Source organism: Periplaneta americana, chromosome 13, assembly GCF_040183065.1.
Source record: "Periplaneta americana isolate PAMFEO1 chromosome 13, P.americana_PAMFEO1_priV1, whole genome shotgun sequence".
NCBI classification, from domain to species: Eukaryota; Metazoa; Arthropoda; class Insecta; order Blattodea; family Blattidae; genus Periplaneta; species Periplaneta americana.
Genome location: NC_091129.1, coordinates 137293643 through 137307496, shown reverse-complemented (window position 1 = coordinate 137307496; position 13854 = coordinate 137293643). Strand labels below are relative to the sequence as shown.

The following is a 13854-nucleotide window of genomic DNA, read 5'->3' as shown; positions in this document are numbered from 1 at the left end:
GTTCCTGGGGTAGCTGAATCGGAAGAGCATTCGTGCGCTAAGCGAAGGGTCTCGGGATCGATACCCGGCCCTGAAACAATTTTTCCTTGAAATTATTCAAACCAGCTTTACAGGGAGTTACTACCTGAAAGCCAGATTTGCATATTATGAAATAATCTTAAGAAGTCTCGATCAACGCGAAACCTCTGCTGGGATTTGATATGGACGGTTTGGATTAGACGTGAATGGTGGGACAAAACCATGTGCACTTAGTCCATGATATGGGCCCCTTGTGCTGCCTCCAAATTTCGACCTGGATGAGAAATTACAGAAAAAATTTGCTTGGAGCCCTGTGTAAGAGACAGAATTTCTTACGTGCCGTAGATCTGTAACACGAATATTCCAGCTTTATTTCCTACCCACGCTAATGATTTTAAGAGCCTTAAGTCAACCGTCTGCGACTAGGTTTGAACCGCGAACTTCGGATTCAGAGGCTAGCATGGTAACCACTAGACCACAGAATTTCTACTGCGAATTGTGAACATACTAAGAAAATGTGAAATATAATTTGTAGGATTATCTGTCAGAATATGTTTTGTAAAACGTATTTGAACTCAAAACAACGTTACGGGCAAGATATTATCTATGACCATGGAAATAATTTCCGTTGGTGTGGGTGAAATAAAATGTGACAAATAATTATAGTTATCATTATTGTAAAAAAATATATCGCATATAACGAAAACAGCAATTATAACAATAAACAGGTATAAGTAAGAAAAATACTGATAAAACGTAAACAAGAGAGATAAATATAGCAGAGGTGTGAGCAGATAAGAATCTGACTGGACTGTGAGGTGAACAGGATATTGTGAAAGAAGTATTCCCAACTTTCCTTACGTTACTAGTTACATAACTCATTGTTTACAATGCAAGAGTTGTATTATGAAAACGCATTCTGTAAACAAAAATATAAAATAACAGATGACATGTAGAAAAATGATCTTGGTGATATTGTTTTTAATGCAACAAATTGGAAAACGCTGTCATGTAAATGACACATGCCGTGCTTTTGATTTTACATTTTATATGGGTTATTGGTTAATTTTATTAGTTTAGTGAGGCTCATTTAATCCAACGCTACGACCATTGCTGATCTACAGTTACTGACAGAACTGCTAATTGTCATTGTATTATATTAATTATGTATTATATTGTCTTGTATTGTAGTATTGTATTGCTTTGAATTGTATTGTATTGTATTAATTATTTTATTTTCATAGCATTGTAGTAATTTTCTATCGTACTGGTTGAGTGGAAGAGAAGGCCGAATGGCCTTAACTCTGCCAGATAAAATAAACCATTATTAAAATATTATTATTATTATTATTATTATTATTATTATTATTATTATTATTATTATTATTATTATTATTATTATTATTTCAGATAACCTTGTGTCTGAAAAGAATTGTGCATAACAATTGGCTAACAACTTTTCTCTTCGAAAATTTTTGCAAGCATCTCATCAATTTTATATAGTAATGCTAAAAGAATCATTCTGGTTCAAAGAAATAAAAAATTTCGCGTTTATATACTCGTATAATATTTCTCTTTGGGGTCAGATACAGTAAACCGAACCTACCACGAAGTGAATTTAAAATTGATGTCTCCGGGCTGCAATGAATCTTCGGGTTCCTTAAACGCCATTTGTGTGTGTGTGTGTGTGTATGTATGTATGTATGTATGTATGTATGTATGTATGTATGTATGTATGTATGTATGTATGTATGTATGTAATACTATTTCGACGATTCGCCAAGCACTTTTCCATTTCTGTTTATGGGCAGACTGTACTTCCATATCTTACAATGTTAAATTTCTCAATTTTGGGTGCACTTTTCTCAGAACTTATAAAAGTTACAAATGTAGAAAAATAGGGCATATGTGACATACCTTTATGTATACATCCGGTTAAATAAATTAAAAATTCCACTGAACGGATGGCAAAAAAAAGTCATTGATAAAATTTTTTGCATTAAGAATTACTACAAATAATTATTTTTTATTTTTGTTGAAGATAGAAATAATCTTAATTTGTTCAACGTACTGTGCAAAATGCCATCGCATTGATATTGTATATTAATTTCAGCCTTCAGAGTACAATACTTCCTGAGAAAAGTGCACCAATGTCACAAAAATAAGAAAGTGTAGAAAAATGATGTCAAAGTTCCCATATCATGCAATGTTAAATTCCTCAATTTTGGGAGCACTTTTCTCAGAAGTGATAAAAGATTCAACTGTTGGAAAAATAAGGCATATGTAACTTACTTCTTTGTATAAAATCGGCTACATAAATGTAAAATTCCATTGAGCGGTTGACGAAAAAAAAAATTCATTGATAACATTTAGTATTACTACAATATTTTCGCTGAAGATATGGCTAAAAGCTGACAGATTAAATAAAATCTTGTTATCCTTTTAAACATATTGAACTACCGAAAACGATAAAAACCAAAATTTCATTTTTCTTTGTCAAAATTCGGTGTACAGACTCCCCTTAATTCAGATAAAGAGAGAGAGAATACATTAAATGTTTCTTGTGATACTTGATAGCGTGTACGCAGAAAATCTTGCATGGGAGCTTGATATAACTGCCCTCACATCTACACGAAAACGTTGGTAATTGGACACGTTACATATTAAATATAATAATATAAATCAAACATAGACATAAGTTTATACATCTGTTCGTAGTTTAGACATGGACGTAAAGATTTAGACAATTTTAGTACAAGCAAGCCAATACAGATGACTTCTTATTGTTGATTCTCTTTCAACTAATAATAAATGTGTTTCGTTGGTTAACAAGTATAAGGCTGTAAAAGGCACGGTTATTTCGACACACAAATGTTCTTTGTCGTCTTCGAGAGGATGACTGACAAGTGCGAAATGGGGTGCTTGCTTTTTCCATTCACACACTTCTAATGGCGTTTCAAAAGTACACAGTTCTCGTCACGATCATCGGCAGAAATATTGTTGATAATGACTGTTCTATTATTTTCCCTCTTCCGGTACTTATTAACAAGTTCCAATTCACAAAAGTAAAGGAAGGGCACAAGAGGAATCTCTTGTTTGTTCCTTTATTTTGCACATCGAGTGGCTATTGTATTTATTCTTCCACGCCGGAGTCGTAGTGTCAAACGCGAACTTGGCTGGAAAGAGTAGAAATAATTCTATAGGCTAAGTCATTTGGTTTATACGACGTCATTGTATTTTCGACCAATGAAGTGTAATGAAATTCTGAATTCCAACCAATCACAGTCATACATCGCGGTAATTTTTGCAGCTCGATTTATCACTATCAGTTTATCGCATGATCGTTCTTCTGTTCAGTCAGTGTCGCCAACTGTTTCCCATAACTCTACAGTATGAGCATGAATCCATTGTAGGCTACTAAATAAAGTTCGAAATCCTATTTCCACATCTACATCTTCATTTCTAATTCCATGTCCATTGTATCTGAAGGAAATGACACACCTTCATAACAATTTTTCATTTAATTAATGCATTAATCAGGTTATTTGTAATTATATTATAAAATGTTTAAATTAAATTATGATTTCATCAGATAATGAAAATATATTTCTGTTATAATAACAAGAGAAAAGCGCAATACATATAATTAAAATTATTAAACCAGTGTTTAGCTTTTCTCAATTGGCATTACTGAATAACATCCAATTTGATTATTGCAGTAATCGATATCCATCTATTTCAACTTCACAATGTCTGAATAGGTTATGTATTCATAAATATAGAATTATTAACATTTTGTAAGCGAATTTTAGGGATATATTATTTATATTTTATTTTATTCACTAAATAGTTCTAATAAATGTCACTCAAGGTCTGAGATTAGTATAGATAATTTCTCTGAAGACTATGTTTTCCTTAGTTGCAAACTATGCCATTTGAGTTGTCAATTTTACGCGATAAAAAGTGAATACAATAATTAAATTCCAATTATATTAAATAATCACTTTATATTGGTGATTTTAGATAGATACCCATTTACAAAAGAATTTTATATTTCATGTGCATTAATCTCGATAAATTGGCTCGTAAGTACTAAATATCAAGAAAATTCGCCCAATTATTTAAGAAAAACTTCTGTAGCTAGAGAGACTGCATATTTGAAATCATTAAGATGCTGAGAATTTGTACGTCAGTTTTTTTTTTTTTTTTTTTTTACAGCATAACAATACCTTTCGTGTAAAGATAGATTTATCCATTTTACAGGCCATGGAGATTCACAGGATAGCGGGAGGTTAAGGCTTTCATCTTTGAAGACAATCGGCGCTAGTAGCAGTAGGGATGTCAGTCCTATATGCTTGCCGCCTTTCTCTTCAAGGGAAACTCTCCTAGTACTCATTTCTATTGGTGACTGTGTCGTTTCTAGGGCCATATTGCAGTAGAAAGGAATGTATGAATAGAGAAATTACATGACACCTATGAATCGAACCCACGACCTTCCGCCTTGCAGCACAATTCCTTAACTACAGCGCTATCGGGCACCCTACTTTCTCTGTATATTTTGTACATCAGAAAAAAAAAATAATATAGAAGTTTTAAGCATTCGGATACTGCACAATACAAAACGAATAATTATTGAACATAATTCAATTTTCTTTAATAAGTTAGTAATAAGAATTCATAGCGTTAGGCTGGCTGGTTCCCGAAATTTAACAGGCAGCAGAAAACATGATGAACTTTAACTTCACGACAAAGCGTTTGCGTTAAAATCAAACACCATCAGCAAAAGCTGACTTTTGCTGAGTACGTGGTTGCGAAAAATGTGCAAGTGATAATAGCCAACCTCCGTTTCTTTCTTTTTTAATTCGCTTAATTAACGACGCTGTAACAACTACTAGATTATACAAATCTGGCTTTCAGGTAGTAGCTCCCTGTAAAGCAGGTTTGAATAATTTCAAGGAAAAATTGTTCCGGAGCCGGGTATCGATCCCGGGACCCTTCGCTTAGCGCGCGAACGCTCTACCGACTGAGCTACCCGAGGAACTATACACGACGCCATCACAATTTTTCCTTTTATATCCACACAACTCAAATGAGCTGACAAGACGCCAGAACTCAACTATGAGTGCACACAGTACTGTGTGACTTAAATTGTGGCTTTATGTTAACGTACCTGAAAGCCAGATTTGTATAATACATTCGTTACTGGTGGTGCATTAACAGAAAGCCACAAATTAAGTCACACAGTATTGTGTGCACTCATAGTTGAGTTCTGGCGTCTTGTCTGCTCATTTGAGTTGTGTGGATATAAAGGGAAAAATTGTGACGGTGTCGTGTATAGTTCCTGGGGTAGCTCAGTCGGTAGAGCGTTCGCGCGCTAAGCGAAGGGTCCCGGGATCGATACCCGGCTCCGGAACAATTTTTCCTTGAAATTATTCAACTACTAGGTTATTTAACGTTGATGGAATTGGTGATAGCGAGGTGGCATTTGACGAGATAAGGCCGATGATTCGCCATGAAATTACCTGGCATTCGCCTTACAGTTGGGAAAGACCTCGGAAAAAATCCAACTAGGTAATCAGCCTAAACGGGAATCTAACCAGTTCAGTAGACAAACGTGTTAGTGCCTGAGTTACGCCGGTGGCTCCCTCCGCTCCTTTTTTTTTTTTCTTTGATAGTAACCCTATTCCACTAGACCTCCGGTTTGTCATAGAGGCGGACCTACTAGTCGCGGTCCATAGTGATACTTATGGCGGATGAGATCGACGTTGGGATTTTCTCAGGTCCCGCATGTTAGGCGTTAACATAGTTCCGTCGGATTTCCATTTCATAGCACTCCCCGAACGACTGCTTGCGATGCACGGAGGGGACTATCTAGGGACGAGTGGGATTGCCTGCTCGAAACCTGGATACGCAGCGAGCTTTGTGTAGTCAGCTGGTATGAATTGGGAATACGTCTTGAAAAGCTGGTAGGACCATAACACGATCTACTTACATTATAACAAAACGCAGGCCTATTTATATTATTCTATATTACGATTTTAACGACTTATAACTAGGGACAGGAAATATGTACATATTTATGTAATAAAAATAAGCTGAATATGTACCAAAATATGTAAAATCAAGAAAATATTTAATATCAATATCTGGCAGGTATAGCATAGGTAAGACTCTCCAGTTGTGATATCATAGAGCACCCGACTTTTTTACCGCACAGTTGACACATTACTATTTTTTCATCTGTACTGAAAGCTTCGTCCATCGCAATCCATGATTTTATTTTTGTCGTTGGGGTTGAAGATACAGGGGCCATTTTAGTTAGTTAAAAGCAGTAGATAAACTCACTTGCACTTTGTACTGTAAGTGCTAAAATTAGAGAAATGAGTGAAATGAATGACACAACAGTACTGCAAGCACTGTTTCGCTTTACTGGATTAGGAGAAAATAAGAGGAGATGTGGGACACAAGCATTTTAGCTGCTCCCTGTAAGAAACAAGTACTGTACCTACTAAAACCTCGAACTATAGGCATTTACAAACTTTTGTTTGAAAAGTGACATTTCCTGTCTCATTCAGAAGGGTAAGATTATTGCAGTCGAGAACCATACTTTCTAATTGCTCGGAAAACCCCATTTCCGTATAGGTCTACTAAATGTAAAGTAAAGAGAAGCTATTTATTTTAATCTGAGTGATTTTTACAATACAAGGTAGTTGTATGAGAAAGGTTGCCTTTTGTTTACTCATATTTACAGTGGGCGGTATGGGGTGAGTACCTCTATTACTTTCTGGAACTAAGGACGTTATGCTTCGTCCCGAAATATATCCTTTCTTGGGTGTATTTCAAATTATAAACTTCCCCAGCAGAAGTTCCCCCCCCCCCTTTTAGAGAATTAAAAATTAATAAAACCCCTAAATATGTACATTTATGTAGCCTAATACCAAGCCATAATATGTAATGTGGGTAAATATGTAAAAATATGTAGTATCAAATCTTAATATATTAATGGTAATTACAAGATTCGCAAAGGTTTGTTATTTATATACGGTTAGGTTGAAAGGAATATAATATGTAATTACATAAAAATTCGGTCCCTACTTATAACTTCTGAACCAATAATAGCAAACGTGTGCAATCTGTTCTGAATTTACAGAGTAACTTGGAAGCTCGTTCTAAAACCATAGAACAGACCACTACTACTAGTAGCTGCAAGGTTGTAGCACCTATAGAACATACACCGAGGCAAACAACGCTGCGGAGATTGTATAAGAATCGTCTACACACAATGTATAATTCATAGCATGACACCTCATTACAAATAGGCCCACAAAATGCTTTGAAAAATGATGACTTCAAAATTATACTGGTGACAAAAGAACACACCGTAACAGGCCGGACATAATACTACTCGACAAGAAAGCCTACATACATGTCTCATTAATATCATCATCCTGAATGGCTGTAGCTTACACGAAAAATACAAAAAGTAGATCGATGAATGCACCCTCCTTCGTCAATTGAGACTGAAAGAATGTGAAAATAAAAAAGCGTGACCATTCTTTCATTCGTCTTGTCTCCTGGTCTTAAATAGAAGCATTCGCAGCACACCTTAACAGGTAATAAATCTATAAGGAACACATTTTAAAATCTCTTCATTCGCTTCGGAGAACATCACGGAATTTGGTGCGACGAGTACAGTTGTGTATGAACGCAGATGGAAGACATTTTCAACATTTACTCTGAGTAACTTCGCCACTGGCCCTGTGTTCCTTATAGATTTATTATCGCTGTTACTATTATTATCATCTATACTGCCATAATTATCATCATATACAGTGGCGAAGCGTGCTATACTTACTAGGGTAGACAGTGGCATTTTAGTTTATCTTACCATCGTTACTGAATATATTATAGCTTATGGTGCAGTTATCACTAATAAAGTTTATACTACTGCTGCTGCTGCTGCAGCTACTGCTATTATCTGTGTATTTCTAACTGGGAGCTCAAAGTCAAACAATGGACTGCAATTGCCACGTCTGCTTACCCCAATCCTGGACCATTCCCCTCAACTGAAGTCAGCTGGGACAGCCGAAATTACCAGTGCTTCAGTTCACAGTTTTCAGTTCAGTGACTCGTGCGTGGTTTGTACATGTCCTTGATCCGCCAGTTCGAAATGCGCAGATAATAGTGCTGCTGGTACTGCTACTACTACTACTGCTAACAGTATTATAGGCCTCTATAATAATTATTATTATTAGCCTATAATGTATTATTTTGGTACCGGTAATACAATTCCATTAATTTACTATGCTCTATAGATTCTAAGGAAGTACTTTAGCAAAAAGAAACACAATAATAAAACTGTGATGTCTAAATTTTGACATCTCATCTTAATTAAATGCCTTGTAAACAAATTTGATGCGTCTGTCCTTCATTTCTGTAAAAGTGTCTAGTATTGTGTCTTTGAATTCTGGCAGTCTGGTAAAGTTTCACAATAGCCTAGTTATTTTTCTATAGAGAGATTCGAGAGTCTTTTGTTTGACATACATATTATGGTTCCTTTAAGTATATTATGTTTTCACCCTGTCCAGAACACTCATCGTACGCTCGCTGGAAGCGGAAGTAACTGGGACGAACGGACAACATCGTCTTCAGTAATTTTGTGGCTTCTTTGTAAATTTACGAATATATTTTCCATCTTTCTGATACAAATTAAAACTGGGTTTGCTTATTTTATTTTTAACGTGATCTCTTCCCCATCCCAAGTATTAAAGTAGAAAAACTGCTATTGAATAAATACGCCACAAAATTGAAATTAGGACTGTTAACATCACACGTTATCGCAAAACCAACCATTTCACACAAAAATGTCTGAAAACTAACGGATTACTTAGAAAGTTTGGAAAGAGCGAAAAGTAAACCAATAATATCTTAGTATGTAGACACGTATTTTGGGTGTCATCCACATGCTGTAGCAATATTGGGGCATCGGGGTCTTGCGTAATAGAATTTGGGAAATGATCGCGTTTTATTAGATATACGACAGTTTGTCTTTCTCACCGACTCACTGGGATAGTGAGGGATCTAGTTTTATCGAAGTAACTAAAAAAGCAAAATGAGTAAATAAATAATAATTATTATTATACGCAACACACATTCTACTTTCTACTTGGCCTACAATGACATAGTAGGCTATTAAATATTTTAGATATTACAGGATAGACGATGTCTACCCGTACACCTCGCTACCGATCATAATATATAGTTACATTTTTATATTCAAGTATGTTTAATGACGATGAAATGAACTTAATCAAAAGCTCACTATTTTTTTACAGAGTCATAACGAAGGAATAAACTTTAAAAATTTAGATAATGCCACTACAGTAGCTTTAAAACTGAACAATTTATATCAGTTTCAGGACGAATTTGAACGTTACGTATGATTTCCTTCATGGCTGCCGTGTGATACTTTCTTACTAAGTTTAATTATAATCTGTTCACAATACAATTTTGTTAGGGTGCAAATAACACTTTGTTACCTTTGAGAAATAAACTTTTATCTAGAATTAGTAGCATTCGTTGTAGTAACAGTGATGGTAGTGGTAGTGGTGATGATAATAAAATTGTCGTGGCGGTAGTAGTAATTAATAATAATTTTTGTCTTTTCATTGTGAGTGGCACCATCATCGATATCTGTATTCGTCAATATTTTATTATAAACTTCACGATATTTATATTAGCTGTGTCATGTGTCGAATCGTCATTCTGTTCCTTCTTGTCGCCATCATGAATACAAAAAATTGCATATTCGCTGGCTGAACTCCACTTTTACGTGTCTCTTCCCAATTCACAATTTTCTACTATAATATCTTCTCGAATACTTCACATGTAAACATAAGTTTCTAATTGAGGACCGTTTTTGCAAAACTTGCTAACTGAAAAGACTAAATTTTACAGGAGACACAAAACACTATAGTAAGCAAGTTCTGCTGTACGGTATGTCTCACTTATAGCAGAAAGCAAGTTTTGAAAAAAAACGATCACACTTTGACACACTACAATGAAGAGAAATAACCAGATTTTATTAAGACGCTCTGAACATCATGTAGAGGCCTGCCTTATGTTAACGAATCCATCAAAATCTCAATTTTGCAAATTTTGCAGTTAGCAAGTTTTGCAAAAACGGTCCTCAATTATTTATCAGTTGTATCGGATTCTTCTGTTTATGACATCATCCCGAAAATGTCATTTTAGACTGTTTACCTCAGCAATACTTTCCTTAATCTGTTACTCATTAATGTTTCAGATGAGCATTATATGAAGCTATAATTTTCCATCAAAATAAATTTTCTCTTCATAATAGGGAATGGGTTGCTGGTGTCTCTTTGCACGGTAATTTATTTTCAATATTACGAATTCTCAGAAATACGCCCACTGGCATGTTGCGCACTACGATGCTCAGTCGTTTTACGCAGCCTTCCGGTTCTATTTGTTTAGCAGAATCTAGCGAACCAGGTGCTTGATGCGTGCTCTGGTCGAAGAAGCCTTTGTCCCGTGCTGAGATCACGGGCGAAAAACTCAGTAAGCTAATTGTATGCAAATGAAGCGAAGTGTTTCAGATTCAGTCGAGGAGTGAGCCTTTCTCACCTAATTAACATGCCGAGGCTAACTAACCCACTTCGTTTCATTTCGTTATTATACCTTGGAAAATTCATTTTTCCATATGACCTTACTTGTACAGTACACTTTCTATCACATCGCTTCATTCGATTTTTATTTATTTTTTTTTTTATTTCGGAAATAGATGACAATATGAAGGAACTAAATCTGGCGAATATGGATGGTTAGTCAATTCAAAGCGAACTCCATCAACAATAAATTTTCTTCATCGCAATCAGGGACTTTTGTTGTGAGCGGGTGCACTTGCGCTTGTATTCATTTTTTCCCCGAAACTTAGTTAAAAATGAAGGAACAGATTCATTATAGTACCCACCCTAAATATAAGAATATGCAAAGCCACAAAAAAAAAAAAAAAAAAAAAAAAAAAAAAGGTCAACGGAAGTAGCGTTTCGATCAATTAAATTATCGATATATATAGTTTTTATTATGTTGCCAACCAACGAATATCGTGTAAATTAGTTTGACTTTAATAATGGCTGCAATTTCGAATGCTATAGTTAAATATCAAAAAGAAGTAGATCAAATTCTTCCTGTTGGCTTAAAATGTAAGCCTAGAATTTGAAATTATCGAATTATAAAGAGAACCTTTTTACTTGCCTTAGCCATGAATATAGATATGTTCTATGGGTTTTTTTTTATGTGTTTGTGGTTTATTTAAAAGTGAAATGTTCTGCGAAACATGTAATTCCGGGATGAGTTTGAAGAAATGTAAAAGTAAACGACATGCACTCATGTGGAGATGTCATTGGAAATTACAAGGTATTAGTGATGAACACAGGAAGCCGTATCGTAGCACTTTGTGAAATGACTTGGATAACGGAGAAAATGAAACGGAACATCTCCACTGAGGTTCATGGTAAAATTAAATTTTTACAACAATTTTTATTTAAAATTTTTGGTCCAGGGAAAATACTAGTAAAAATGTGTTTTTGGAAAGACTAGTATTTTCCCAGGACTAAAAATGCAGCATAAATGGAGTAAAATTAGTATTTTACGTGGACCATATTAAATTCGTGGTAAAATATTTTAAGTTTAGCTTTGATTTGTTTCTTTAACTTTATTTTGAATAAAATACAATATATTGTATAACAAAGGTGACTAATATGCGCTTAATTTTCTTTGTTGTTGGTTTCATTAAATGATACAGGTTTGTAGTATGCTTTAGTTTTGTTAAGATGGCATACTTGATATAATAATCGAAACTATACAATATATAATCGATACTATGGAATACTCGGGGTGGGTGCATCTGTTCCAATATTACGCTTTCCTTCAAAGTAGTTTTTTTTTTATCTAGATCGTAATGATGTATCCACGTTTCGTCATAGTTACAACATGATCCGAAAAGTTAATAGAATCCTCTTCAATAAGACAGCAAAGCGACTAGAAAATAGCGACTCTCGAATCGTTTCTGATCAGCGTTCAGACACTTAGGGATGATTTACTATTTGGAAGACACGTTCATAGGAGATTTTCTAAGTTTCTGATCTACATTTAAGCCCTATTAGTCGATTTTCCGGTTTCATGTCTTGCACGGCATTGACATTTTCTGGAATGGTCACAGAAACAGGTCTTTCATCACAACGTTCGTCTTTGATCTTCATTCTTCCTCTCTCAAATTCTGCAACCCTATTTTTTTTTATGATGGCGTACAAAAGGCAATGATCTCTCAGTGTATCCACCTTATCCGCACAAGTTTCCTTGCCGAACAGCCCTTTCAAAAATAGTACTATATCATCGATCAATACTAGTTATTTTTTAAACTGGATTTTTATCTTATATACATTCTTTAAAAATTCACAATATAGATCAGTCAACATTTTTATCACTATTGAACATGGGGTAACTATTTATAAATCAACATACTCTTTCCCATGGTAACCGCTTTCACCTTTGTTTATAATAAAGATAATACAAAGCTACTTATACAAAGTGAACCGTAAGTAATGCTATTACTTTCAGGGTTATTCTTTGAGATATTTCGAACAAAAATTTTCATACAATTTGGTTAGTTTTTGCTTCCTTTTGGAGATAAAAATTGCTTAAATGAAACATTTTATAAATCTTTTGGGAAAGTCACTGATTTAATTCTCGATATGCTCAGTCAATTTGAGAGAGCACTGTATTATGATAATAAATGATTGAAAGAATTTTAGTTTTGTCCTTTAATGTGTAGAAATTTGATCCGAACAAATGTAACTTTTCGTTCTGTAAAGGAATTTTTTTTTCGCAAAACACGAGCAATAAAAATTGGATTTATTATCAGTACTTAGAAACATAAAACACTGAGAACTGTAATTGTTCCCTATGTGTAAGACCACAACACATTAAAAAAATATACTTACCATTTTACTTTGCATGATTAAGTCAGACAGAATGTTCAGAAATCACTTAGAAAAATGCAGAATTAATCAGGAAAGATTTGTGTCACATTTACCCGTAAGTATTGACCAGAACCATTGAAGTATTCATCGAAAAACACTTGGTCTTATCAGAACGACGACTGAGGATTATTATTAAAGTACTTTTGTGTTTCTAATATGAAGTTCAAAAAATCACTTTTGACCGGGTTTTCAGCGATTCTGACCACTGTGATAACGTCACGACATTGCTGCCATGAGAATAATGACAACTTAGAGAATTCAGAGCTAAGATGTTGGCAGTAAGATGGGTAGCAACGCCCCTTGCACTATACTGAATAAGAGAAAGTCATACAACGCCCAACTACTGCTGCTAACCATTAAGTTTAGTCTCCGGTCACACCTACTTGTAGTGTCGTGCTAGGTAACCCGTCGATTACAACCCGAGAAATGGCATTACTGCATTCTCGAGTTATAATGATAATGATGATTAATGGATGGTATAATTCTAATGTATGAAAGTTTTAAGAGTTTAAATGAAGTGTTTCGGGTATCCTTTAGTCTCCGTTATAATCCACAGTTTCTGTCTGAAGATTCATCGAATGCTTTTCCGTAATCGACAAACAGAGTCTTTTTTGTATTACTCATTTCTTTGAGAATATGCAGTATATACAAGATCAAATACATGATTAAAAGACCCTTTCAGCAACGTATAAACACTCTAAAACAGTAGCGTCATTCTAACCAACAACTATCAAAATTACGCCTAAAAATAATATAGAGCTGCTATAGATCT

The 13854-nt window shown here is 34.7% G+C and overlaps 1 protein-coding gene and 1 non-coding gene across 3 annotated transcripts in view; both read left to right on the top strand.

Moving 5' to 3' along the window:
- Positions 1 to 13854, top strand: part of LOC138712477 (growth factor receptor-bound protein 14-like) — a 428407-nt gene that overhangs the window by 343554 nt on the left and 70999 nt on the right. The window lies entirely within an intron of this gene.
- On the top strand, positions 5358 to 5431 carry TRNAS-GCU (transfer RNA serine (anticodon GCU)). Its single transcript has one exon. It is a non-coding gene; the product is annotated as a tRNA-Ser (tRNA).